Below are 12974 nucleotides of genomic sequence, written 5' to 3' on the forward strand. Positions count from 1 at the left end.
CTTATAATTTGTTAACACTGATTGTATACTAATTTTTTTTCTTATATATTGATTTAATCTTCAATTTTAATATATTTATTATTTGTTATTCATGTTTGGCTCCTGTCGATTATAATTCCTGGTTCCGCCTAATGGTACCACCCGTTATGATATTCAAGAAGTGAAAGCTCATGGAACTCTATCCTATTCAAGAAGTGCAGATCTCTCCCTCATAGTCATAGGCAAACAATCTAAAATGTAAAACAGAATTATGTGGATGTCGCAGAAAACAAACTTAAGTCTAAATTAATTACAGAACAGAGCAATTGCTTAACAAAAAAGGACTGTAAATCTCTACACGTCGAGTGATGAATGCTGGTTGCAACTTCCTGTAGTGGTAAAGCGATCTGGGCATGGTGGAATAGGTACATCAACAACTCCTTCAACTTCAAGCATGTGCACAACCTTCCCCATAGTGGGTCTAACAGATGGATCTTCTTGAATACACCAAATGGCAACCTCGACAAGACTCTCTAGCTTCTCCATCTCATCCATGGCCTCGGTGTCATATTCTACCAGAACATCTAATGCTCCTTCTCGAAAGCAGTCATAAGCCCAATCGGTTAAAATTGCTTTGTCCTCTTTGCCAGATTCTATAACTACGCTTCTCCGGCCGACAACAAATGATCTCTAGCAGCATGACACCAAAGCTGTACACATCAACTTTAGCCGCGATTGGCATGTTCCTAAACCATTCAGGTGCAACATACCCTTTTGTTCCTCTAATGGCAGTTTGAGTTTGGCTCTGATCCATCATCAAAAGCTTTGCTAATCCAAAGTCAGAAATTCGGGCGTTGTAATATTCATCGAGAAGTATGTTTTGAGGCTTTATGTCGCAGTGGATAATCTGCGTGCTGCACTCTTCATGTAAATACAAGAGTCCTCTCGCAATCCCAAAAGCAATTTGGACTCTTTGCTTCCAATTTGGTTTCAAGTCTCCAAAAAGGAAACCTGCTAAAGTTCCATTGCTCAATAACTCGTACACCAGTAACCGTTGCGCACCCTCATCACAAAATCCAATCAGTCTAACCAGATTCTTGTGATGTGTATTACCAATAATTTCCACTTCAGCTTTAAATTCCATCTCTTTCTCTTGTGCAGCGCTATTTAACTTCTTGACTGCCACAAGAAGTACATTAGAACCCATCTTTAGCGCCCCTTTGTAAACAATACCGAAAGCTCCTCTTCCCAATTCTTCCTTGAACCCATCTGTAGCCTCTAGAAGCTCTTTGTATGTAAGGCAACGCAAATTCATTTGCAAGACAGACCCATTTCTGTCAATTTCGCTTGCTTTCTTTTTGTAGAAAAATCGATGACAAGTAGCGCCAATCAATATAAAGATAACAAACACAGAGCAGCCCAGAAGCACTGACACTACAAGGATCAAACCGTCCTGGTTCTTCTTTTGCACTGGTTCATTGCGTGGATTTGAGAGAGAAGGACCGGGTAGTGTGGAATTACCTTTCCTGACTTTGATAAGAACCTTCCCCCCATCATTTTTGTCAAATATCCCATTGGAGAGTGGTAGCTTCTTCTTCCAACAGATATTGTTGGTTGAAAATATTGCAACAGCACACATGCAATCTTGCAAGCACGAATTTTTGCAATTCTCTAGAGTAATAGGCTTTAACCTCATGTAATCTGAATATGGCCAATTAATATTACTTAGTTCCTCTAAATAATATAGAGTTTGTTGATAACTAAGTTCATCTTCTTTGCATCCGGCCTGTATGAAGTCTGGCTTGCAGCTTCCATAGGGATCATTTGGATCGAGTAAAGAGTATCCTGTTGGGCATTCACATGCTGGCCTTTTATCTTGTGGGTTGAGTTTGCAGACACTGTTAAACCCACAAACACCGGTCATTGACTGATCAGCAGGATTCGCAGGAATTATATCCTGGCAAATATTATCCGGTACAGACCAAATGGCGGTCCAGCTTTCCTTGCCTGTGGAAGTCTTTGGGTGAGAATACAGAGCGAAAATTCCATCAAAGTTGAGAGTACCTCTAAAATATAAATTCCCAGTTGGGCGACTGATTCCCTGTGGGATGGTGATGCGTTCATCATTCTCTTCTAGGATATAAATGTAGCCGGACTCATTGAAGACCAATTGCTTACCAGCAGTGCTGTTTTCTTGGTAATAAGGTCCGTTAGGGTCATATGTGGGCAAGTTTATGGTATTGAGCACAAGATTACCTACCTGATCGAAGCGAAGCTGGAACCTTCCCTTGGAAAAGTTGGTCTCTGACTGTCGGGAAGAAAGGATACCTCCCTTTTCCATAATCTGTGTAGGCAAGATGGTATCAGTAGGATTCTGGAAGCTTTCCCATACCTTGTTGAAGTTGCCATCTTCCAGAACAAAGTTGCCTGTATCGTTCATTACACCATAGGCAGCAACACCAGTTATAAGGTTCTGAGATGTCCATAAATCTTCGCCTTGAGGGCCAGTAAGCGCTAGGCCTTGATCCGCAATTAGCTCCACCTTTGATCCCCTCGGAGCAAGGTTATCTCCATTTGCATGCCAGACTATGGTTCTGTCCGGTACCTTGTTGTACCATATAGAAAGCAAGAAGAAATCTGTGCTGTTGAACTGGCGAAAGCCGAAGGCAAAATCACCAGAAGGAGAAAGCCATGAAGAGTTATCAGTTGTAGACAGAGAAACTCCCACAGTTATTTTACCATTGGTTTGAGCAACAGAAAAAGTTGGTAGCAGAAGTAGGAAGAAAAACAGAGTATGAGCAAGAGAAAAAGCCATTGCCAAAAGAAATTGGGTTAAGATGTGTGTAAACCGAGTACTACGCCTCGAGTATAAATAGTTTATAGTTGGGAGTTCAAGCAAAGCTCTTCCTTAGTAACTCTCCTTGTTCGTTTTTCTCAATCCCCGGGCACGCCATTCGGAAGTCGTTTAATTAAATTAAAAGTTATTTGACCAAGACTTCCGACTGAAAGTGATGCACAAAAATATCAAAAACGAAAATTGCACCGGGTCTCAATCCATAAATACCACCATACCAGGTCCTGGATGAGTCGTGTTTAGCATCAATGTTGATCATGTCGAATGCCGATCTTCTTAGAATTACTTTATTATTTTTGTAGTTCGTGTGGATTTGAACTATAAAATTACTACCTCAAGTCAAATGATCTAAATTAAATTACTATAAGAATTTAAAAAAAAAAAAATGAGAAAAAGAAAAGAGGAGGAGGAGGAAGCTTGGCCCCAAGCAAAGGCAGAGGCAAATGAAAAAAAGAAAGAAAGAAGCTTTCTTATGCGGAATGCAACCAAGGAGCTGAAAAAAATCGGCAATTACGTGGGACGTACGAAGGGAAAAATGAAGAAAAGTCAAAGAAATAAAATAAGAACAGAAGAAAGAAGAGAAGATGGCGCCGCCGAACGAACTGTTAAAGAAAAAAGCAGAGAAAAGAAGAAATATTTATCAACCTTCTTGCTTTTGCTGTGTTGGCTGGTGGCATCACTGGCATATGTTACCTTCGACCAAGTCAAGGGGTTCGAAAGTTGGTATTTAGAGAAGAGAAGAGTAGAGTAGATAAATGTCAATATACATACATAATATTGACATACATAAAGCCATTAATATGGTCGTTCCTTTTACGCGGGGGAAAAGGATTCTCTCAAGTTTTTTATCTGAATTTGAGAAAATTTAAACAAGTGATTGTGAGAAAGTACTTATGAAGTCCACCGGCTCTACCTGACCAAATAAAAATTAAATTCCCTAACTACTTATCCGGCATGTTGGCTCTCACAAATGTTCTCTCACAATAACCTATCTAAATTCGAGAGAATTCGAACAAAAAATTTAAAGGAATCCTGAATCGGGAATCACCAGCATGATGCATTACTTTTTAATATGAGCGGTAGTTCATGTTTCCACGTTGGTAGGGGCGGAATTACAAAAATAATTTTGGAGGGTCCAAACCTAAAAATATAAAAATTTTAAAAAGTAAAAATTAATTTGGAGGGATTCATTTTATAAAAATACCTAAAATTTAGAAGAAATTTTCAAAATTTTATGACTAAAAAATATAAAATTGGAGGGGCCCGAAACCCCCCAAGCCTTGGGGTGGTTCCACCCCTACGTGTTAGATTTGGGTCATGTTGAAGTATGAGTATAAGACTATATAGGTCAATTATAACTCGATCTATTTAATTAAGCGTGTCAAACCTCTCGGCCCTAACCCTATAATTTTGTATTGGGTTCGTCGATCATGTCAAAAATTGTATGTCATTATGTTACGTGTCAGGTACGAAGTGTATGTATAAGACTATATATGTCAACCCTAATCCAGAGCACCCAATGAGAATATATTCAAAGTTTGTGAGCTTCTTTTTTTTTTTCCCAAGAGAAAGAAAAGAGAGACAAGTCATCTTTCGAGAAATGATACATACATTTTTAAGTGTGCGTTAATCCATGATCAACAAAATTTAGTGATGATTTTCACTGTTGCGTCAAAGAATATATACTTAAAAAAACATGTAACATTTCTCTTTCATTTTCTTTTTTGCTTTTTCTTTGAAGAAAAATCAAAAGTGAGTTGAGTTTACTAAAGCTTTCAATCTTCACGATTTTGTATTCAATTTTTATAGTGAATGTCTCTAAGTATAAGCGTACCTCATATTAAGAGAGTTAGGAAAATTTTGTTGTTCTTATATGTGATATTTTGTCTTGCCTATAATAATGATGAGATATAATCTTTTGCCACTCAAAGACACAATTTTTGACTACTTTATCCATATGGCAACGTAGCCTCCTAGCTAGCTTTAGAGTTATTTTTATAAATTTTTTTTAAAAAAAAAAAAAAAAAAACAGTAAAAGTTGTCACGTGGACAAAAGTAATCAGGAGTTGTGTTTTGGGGTGGCAATGTATCATATCTCAATAATTATAGTCTTTTCGACAACAATTAAAAAGGCTAGGCCAGAATTTTAGCAACAGCTAGTGTATAAGATCAAAAACTTATCAAACTGACAAATTGGTCCTTCCAGCTTTGGAAAGTGGAAACTACTTCTATCTTACTTTATTTGTTTCGACATAAAATATTTTCAACAAAATTATTTTTCAGAAAAAATGATTTCCCAAATATTTTTTTTTTTTCTCGGTATTTGGCTCTTACGACAAAATCATGAACAACAAAAAACCAACGGTGACGAGATTTCATCATTGGCTGGTAGGATTCCAGCCACTTTCACTGGATTTCGGCGACAATGGCCAGTTTCGTCAAAATTTGGATTAGCTAGATTCCAATTTGGCTGGAATCTAGTCAGCTAAAATCCAGCGATGGTGGCCGGACGTCGCTATATTTTGGTGACCATCGCCGGAATCCAGCTAGTGCCACCGGATTCCGGCAATCGGACACCAAAATTCGAGGAGTTTCAGCGATAGATTCAGGCTACCAATAAACTCCAATACCCGGTGGTGGCAGATTCTCATAAACTTGTGTGCAACAATGAAGAGTTTAAATCTAGAAAACGATTTACATTTTTTTAAACTTTTACAGCCAAACTGAAAATGATTTCCGTTGATCATCATTTTCTGCTACACCAAACACTAAAAAATACAGAAAATATTTTTCTGAAAATATTTTACGCCCAAACAAACGGAGCATTTGTTTGTTTGCCTATGGGGGAGAGATCTATATAAATGCATGTAGCTGTAGCAAATACATCTGATAAGTTCTTCAAGAATGATAATATGCCAAATACGAAGTACAAATCATATATATTTGCCAAAGCTACACCTGCAACCTTTTTACTCTCCGCTCTTACCATCTCCCTCCCATTTTGGTTTTCTTTTTATTTGTAGGTGTTCTCCGATCAGATCAACAATTTCGGCTTCTCCACTATATATTCGTCCACCTACCGGCCACCGTGCAATGCCGTTCTTCTCCTCACTGGCCGCTGCTGCTGTTTGCTGGTTGTATTTTTGCTTTGAATAAGAGTTTTATTCTCTTTATTAGGTCTCCCCTTATGGACGATCTATAGGATAAATGTTAGTTAGGTGTGATGGGTTATCTTTCACGGCCTGGATAGTTACGTGTGAGGGGTTATCTCTCCCTGCCTGCATATTTCGGTGTGAGGGGTTCTCTTTGATGGCTGGTTTTAAATAAATTTTTAGGATATTTGGCTACTCGTGTCGTAGATCTAGTCCGCTTGGAGCAGATATGCTCTTTAACTATATTTGTATATGTGATAGCAGAAGATGAAAGTCATAGATAACAATACTTTATTGTAAGAATTTTGTTTGTATCTATAAATATGTAACTTCATAGCATGTGGTTATGATTTTGCAGAACTTTATGATTTATGATGCAAGAGTTTTATGGTCGTGATAAAAATAATAATAAAAAAAAAAAAAAAGAATAAGAAAGAAAAGAAATGAAATGAAAGAAAGAAAAAAAAAAAAAAAAAAAAAAAAAGGAAGAAAAAGAAGAAGAAGTACTCGGTCTCATGGCCGGCTAATCCTTGGACTCTTGTAGGATTAAAAATAGCTGAAAGAAAACAGATTCTATTAATGAAGCACAAGGTCATTAATTAAGCTGAAGTGTATGATTTAAAAATGCAGTTATTTTAATGCAAAATGTCCCCAAAAAAAGGTCAAACCTTAGACCAAAAATCATATTTTCCCTTATTTTTATCATGGTTTTTTTTTTTTGGGTGCATGAATATTATCCAACACAAAGCATAAGATCGATTGGAGACTCTAACCTCGATCGATTATCTCTGGTACTTGCAAACCAAAAATAAATTAATTTGTTCGCTATTGTTTCTTACTTACGTGGTACGTGCATATGTTTAGATTCAGAAAGATTATAGAGTAGTAGCGGTTAAAAAATAAATAAATAAATTTGGTTATACCGATTCGTATTTCGTATAACCAAAATTTTAAATAAATTAGTGGCGTATGCCCATAAGCCAGAAGATCAAAACTCTTCAAACCCAGCACAATTTTTTTTTTTTTTTTTTTTTTTTTTTTTTTTTTTGCGTCAAAGTAGCTTGACGTATAAGTGATTAGTGGCGGAGTTAGGATTTTAGGTTGAGGGTTCAAGATTTTTTTTTTTTTTTGATGAATAAAAAAATTAAAATTGAACAAGAATTAATTAAAAAATTTAACTAACGCAATAAATAAATAATTCATTGAAATTTAATTATTTTTTAAAACATATAAATGCAACTTATAATTTAATTCAGTTGTCCTCACAAGTCTTATTGTTGCATAATTTTTTTTTTCCAAGCCACAAGTCACAAGATTTGATCCATCCGAAACCCACTAGCTAATTCATCAAAATTTAATTATATTTTAAAACATATAAATATAACTTACATTTTAATCCAATTGTTCTTACTAATCTTATTGCTGCATGATTTTTTTCCAAGCCACAAGTCGCAAGATCTGATCTGATCCGCCCTTCTAGAGTTGTAAAGACAGAGTATAGTACCACAAAAGCATTGATTAAAAAATCAAGAAAATTGGATTTATTGACATCAAAATGGAGACACGTTTGCTCAAGAAAAAGAAAACATAAAAAAAAAAAAAAAAAAAAAAAAAAAAAAAAAAAATGAGTAATGCTACACATCATCCCCTTATCCTTCCAAAATTGATGTGGCTCTTAAAATCCCCATTGGATCAAAATTCAAGAGTGATATATCAAAAATTCAATGGCGATTTCAATTTTGAAGGGATAAAAAGAAAACAAAGAGATGATGTGTAGCATTACTAAAAAAATAAAAAATAAAAATACATGCTTTTCAATAGGGGTGGGCGTCGGTTCGGTAGGCGGTTAAGTCGGTTAATTCGGTCGGTTAACCGACTTTTGTCGGAATGTAGTCGGTGAATTTATTTCGGTTAAGCGGTTAATAGGCGGTCGGTTAAGTCAGTAAGGCGGTTAATAGGCGGTCAGTTAAATCGGTTAACATTCGGTTAAAATGGGTAATGAAACGACGTTGTTTTGATTTTTTTAAAGGAAAAAAAATGATCATACGTTTCGTTCTTACTAAAACGACGTCGTTTCGTTTTATGTCGGTTCGGTTAATCGGTCGGAATAGCATTCGGTTCGGTTCGGTTCGGTTACCGCTTAAAAGGCGGTTCGGTTCGGTTCGGCTGCCGCTTAAAAGGCGGTTCGGTTCGGGTGCCGATCCGGCTTTCGGAATAAAATTTTATACCGACTACCGAACCGAAATTAGTCGGTTAAAGTCGATAGGCGGTCGATGGCGATTCGGTTCGGTTCGGTAAGCGATCGGTAGGCGGTAGACGGATAATTTGCTCACCCCTACTTTTCAACATATTATCATATCAAAATGACAACGTACCACATTTAGGACTCCAGATATCTTTGCTCTAATTAAGCCTATGGATGAGGTAGTTGTTGAACGAGTGTTTCATCGTAAGTTGTGCATTCAAAATATTTAATGATTTAATTATATTAAAAAAAATTCTTTTTATATTATTTGGCTTGTAGTTGTAGTTGTTGAGAATGAGACTTGACTCTTACCTTTTTTTTAAAAAAAAATTCTGAGGACTACTTCTAAAAATCTCTAAGGGAAGTAGGTTTTTTTGGTAGGGTCAGAACAAAACGAAACCAATGAACACAGAACACCGTTAGAGTTTGTACTCTAACAATAGATTATAAATTGTAGTGTACGTGACTTGTCTTTATCAAGTCTTTACTGTTGGCCACTCAAGTTTTTGGCTTATTGCTCTCTTCATACACGTGTAGCCCACTTGTTTATTTGATTTGGAGTAGCTTTTTCGAGAAGCTTGTGGAAAAAGAAGAAACTGAAGCCGTGTTGGTTAAAAAAGAGGAAAAAGGCAGCAGATTTTTCATTCGGCCCTCAAGAGTGGTGTGCGAGAGAGAGACACTCGTAGAAGACAAGAAGAAGAGGACCCGTCCAGCAGTGAGGCTGCGGCAACTGTACATTTAGGCAACACTCCTTGTAAAAGAGATAAGTCCCTTTTGTTGTCTCACTTGTATGTCTTATTGTATATCTCTTGTGTGCTAAGAGAGAAGAAAACTAAGAGAAATTTTCTCTTTTGTATTTGGTTCTCCTTTGTTATGTGAGAGTGAGATTTATGTGTATTGGGGCTTTTGAGTTTGAGTGGTTGCTCTTTGTATTGTACTTTGTACTCCATTTTTTGATAGTGAATTTCTCTTAGATCGTCTCCGCCAGTGGATGTACGCTTGTTAAGCCGAACCACTTAAATCTTGTTATCTTTTGAGTTCGTGTTGTGGTTATTTGTTATTCTGCTATTTTCTACTTCTTTGGTGATCGTAGAATATTAGTTTTGTCACATCATAAATGTTAGTAATGATTACTTAATCTCAATTTAATTTTACAATCGACTTTACTAACGGTCACATATATCTAACTGTTGGATCTATTTTAGAAACATCATACAATCTAAACTAAACCACCATAACTTATTATCGCACGTTTGGTGCCTCGCACCGTACTTGAGCATACACTCGATCAAGCATTACTTTAAAGGAATAGTTTGGTGAGTGTTAGACCTTATAAATATCAATTCGATTTCCTACCCTTTTTTTTCTTCTTTCATGCGAGACTATCTTCTTTCAAGGCTAGCTCTTTAGTACTGTCCGTTTAATTAAATCAATCATAAACCACAAAATATATATATATATACACGCGCATTAATTAATTTTGAATTTTTTTAAAAAATAACATACGCTCTTCATAGGTGGCCGGCTTAATTATTGACAAAAACTGCTAATTTGAAACATTGAATATTGACCGTGTTAGTCAATTAAGTCACATATTTGTATTTTTGTCAAAGTCTTGCATGGATTAATGCATTTCTAATTATGTTTGATAAATGCTTATTTAGCCATGCACAATTTCAACTTATTTAATTATTTAATTAATATATTAATAGGATAGAGTTCCATGACCTTTCACTTATTGAATATCATAATGGGTGGTACCATGAACAAGGCGGAACGAGGAATTATAATAGATAGGAGCTAAAGCATTAATGAATAATATATATTAAGATAGGGGACAAAACATGAATAATAAATATATTAAAATTGAAGATTAAATCTATATATATAAAGAAGAAAAAAAAATTATTATACATTCGGTTTTAACAAAATATAAGCAAAAGAAATTAAACACTTAATACAAGTCATGGAAATCATCGTGATCTCCCGTATATAAAAACAATGTTATTTCAATTTCGTTTCATTCATGTCATTGTATGAATTCAATTTCGTTTCATTCATGGATATATGTAGCATTTCCCTTCTCACAAGAGAAATGCTAGACTTTTTCAAAATTCTTTCTCAAATGATACGTCACATTATGACACATTATTTAAGAACTAAATTTTAGAATTTTTTTTATTTTTATTTTTATTTATTTTTATTTTTATTTTTTATTTTTTTTTTAAAATGTATAGCATTTTCCTTTTCACAATGCCTTCTGTTCATGGTTTTCGCCTTGTCTTCTTTCTCTTCTTGCAGCCCATTTTTGCTGTTGCTCAAAATCCTAACATAAGCGTAGGAGACTCTTCACGTACTACAGATGATGCGGCTGCTCCATGGCTTTCCAATTCTAGTGATTTTGCTTTTGGGTTTTGCCAACTCAAGATTAAGGATGATCACTTCTTGCTCGCCATATTGAGACGAGTTATAAGCATTTAAGAGACAATAGTTACAAGCACTCAAGAGACAAAAGTTACAAGATTATAAATTAGATTTATTGTTATTAATGTAGAAGTAGAAGAGACTTGTAATGTGCAGACTATTTCTCTATAAATAGAGTCTTGTATACATGCAATCAAATGAATTAAGGAAAGATGTAACCAAAGAAAAGAGTTTGACATGTGGATATAGGCCATAGGCTGAACCACGTTAATTTTATGTCTCTCATTCTTATTCTCATATCTTTGCTAAATTATATATTCTTACATGTATCAGAGCTTTGTTTTCTTGCACGCCATATGGTATATATATATATATATACACTTAAGTCACTAAAGAGGGATAATAGTAGCACTCTGAATTAATTACCAGTTAATTAAGTGGAGAGCGTTACAATTATAAACTCTGAAGAGGACCTGCAAACAATCGCAAGTAGGAATAAGGTTTATTTTAAGCCGCCTAAAAAGAGAGAAAATTGACTCTATAAGAGTCAATAGTTGTGTTATATTGTTTAAGCGATCTAATTCATCCCCTCAATCCTGCTGGTTGTTCCCTTAGCGAGTCTAAAGCTGCTAGAGGTGTACACGGGGTGGGGCGGATTTCCTCTCTTTTTGCCCCCGCCCCGCACCCTTGCGGGTTGCCATTTTTGCACCCGTGAGCCGCACAAATAAGGGAGAGTCCGTGCGGTGCGGGGTGATCTGGGGCGCGGGGTGCGGGTTGTGCGGGGCGGGGCATGTTCAATACCTATATCTAGAATCATGAGAAACCAAAGCCAAATTTTCTCAGACACCAAACAAATCATAGAGAAATAATAAACAAATCGACGATTTTCACAGCATCCAAACACTAAACCAAATAAAAACAAACAAATTTTTTAAAAAACTCAGCTTAATCACCATCGTGCCCACCCCTAAGCTTCACAACTCACCGGAATGCCCAAGTCTGTGTGTTACCTAGGGGAAAACCAAGAAAATGAAGTGCAAGGGGATTAGCGTGTGGGGATTTTGTGACGTCCCACATCGCTTGGGAATGAGGATGTGCTTATATGTATAAATGTACCCTTTATGACACAACGCGTTTTAAAGCCGTGATGGCAATGAACCTATCAGAACTCTGCAGTTAAGCGAGCCGCTGCAAGAGCAATCCCAGGATGGGTGACCTCCTGGGAAGTTTGGTATGGGGAGCCAAAAGCGGACAATATTGTGTCATTGGGGGTGGGTCGTTACAAATGATATCATAGTCGAGATAGTCCAGCGACTTATTGCAATCAGAGAAGTAAAGGATTCTCCTTTTTTTTAAACATAATTGTTCATTTCGAAATAATTGTTTCCGCATTTATTAAAGCTCTGAGTTTTAAAATCTTTATTATTTTTGTTATTGAATTCAGCATATTAGCTAGGTTGTTGGCAGACCTTACGAATCTTTGCAGTTTGGTGTATGAAAATGGACGAACCTAACCCTTAGCGGTTTGGGGGCGTTACAGTTTTTCTCCCTGCATCTTGATTATAAATATTGTGGCATCATGTAGCGCTAGGTTTAACAAAGAGAACTAGAGAAGAGAAATGAAGAGAAGAAGACAGAAAAGAAGAAGACTCTCGAAGGCAGAAAAGAAGAAGACTGTGCGGCACTAAGGTTCGGGCGATCGAAGTCTTTGGAAGATAGAAGAGAAGAAGACTGAAAAAAGAAAAAAAGAAAAGAAAAAAATGGGGGGGGGCAACGCTAGGTTAAGTTCATGATAAGGTTAGGTTTTTTTTTTTTTTTTTTTTTTTTTTTTTTTTTTTTTAATATTCATGCGGTGTAGAGCAGGGTGGGGCAGGTCCTCAGGATTTTTCAAAATCCAAACCCGTAAACCGCACCGCACTGCACGGTTTTAATAAAACAGAAACACAATCCGGCTCAAAACAAGCGGGTTTGCTTGATTGTGGGGCGGGGCGGGTCAGTTTGGCCGGGTCGGTGCGGTTTGATCGGTTCCTGCACAGCCCTAAAAGCTGCTGCCTCAACATTTGATGGCAGATCTAGAAATCTAGAAATACCTTTTTCAGCTTGGTTGTTACAGCAACAGCCCTAAACAAAGTCGATTTTAAGTGATCAACTTGTTACTTCCATACTTCCAGACTGCTCAATTAAGACAGCAGCAAGTCGCCTTAACAATTTTTTTTTTCCCCCCCTTCTTTTTTCTACTACTCTTGTGACAGGCAGACAACCAGTAATCTGTTTATAGCACTACTTTAGGCCATTGACCTCAAGAGTAACATGAATCCTC

The 12974-nt window shown here is 36.4% G+C and overlaps 1 pseudogene; it reads right to left on the minus strand.

Moving 5' to 3' along the window:
- Positions 1–333: 333 nt before the first annotated feature.
- On the minus strand, positions 334–2872 carry LOC133877647 (G-type lectin S-receptor-like serine/threonine-protein kinase RLK1; annotated as a pseudogene).
- Positions 2873–12974: the final 10102 nt, after the last annotated feature.

This window comes from Alnus glutinosa, chromosome 9 (assembly GCF_958979055.1).
Source record: "Alnus glutinosa chromosome 9, dhAlnGlut1.1, whole genome shotgun sequence".
NCBI lineage: Eukaryota > Viridiplantae > Streptophyta > Magnoliopsida > Fagales > Betulaceae > Alnus > Alnus glutinosa.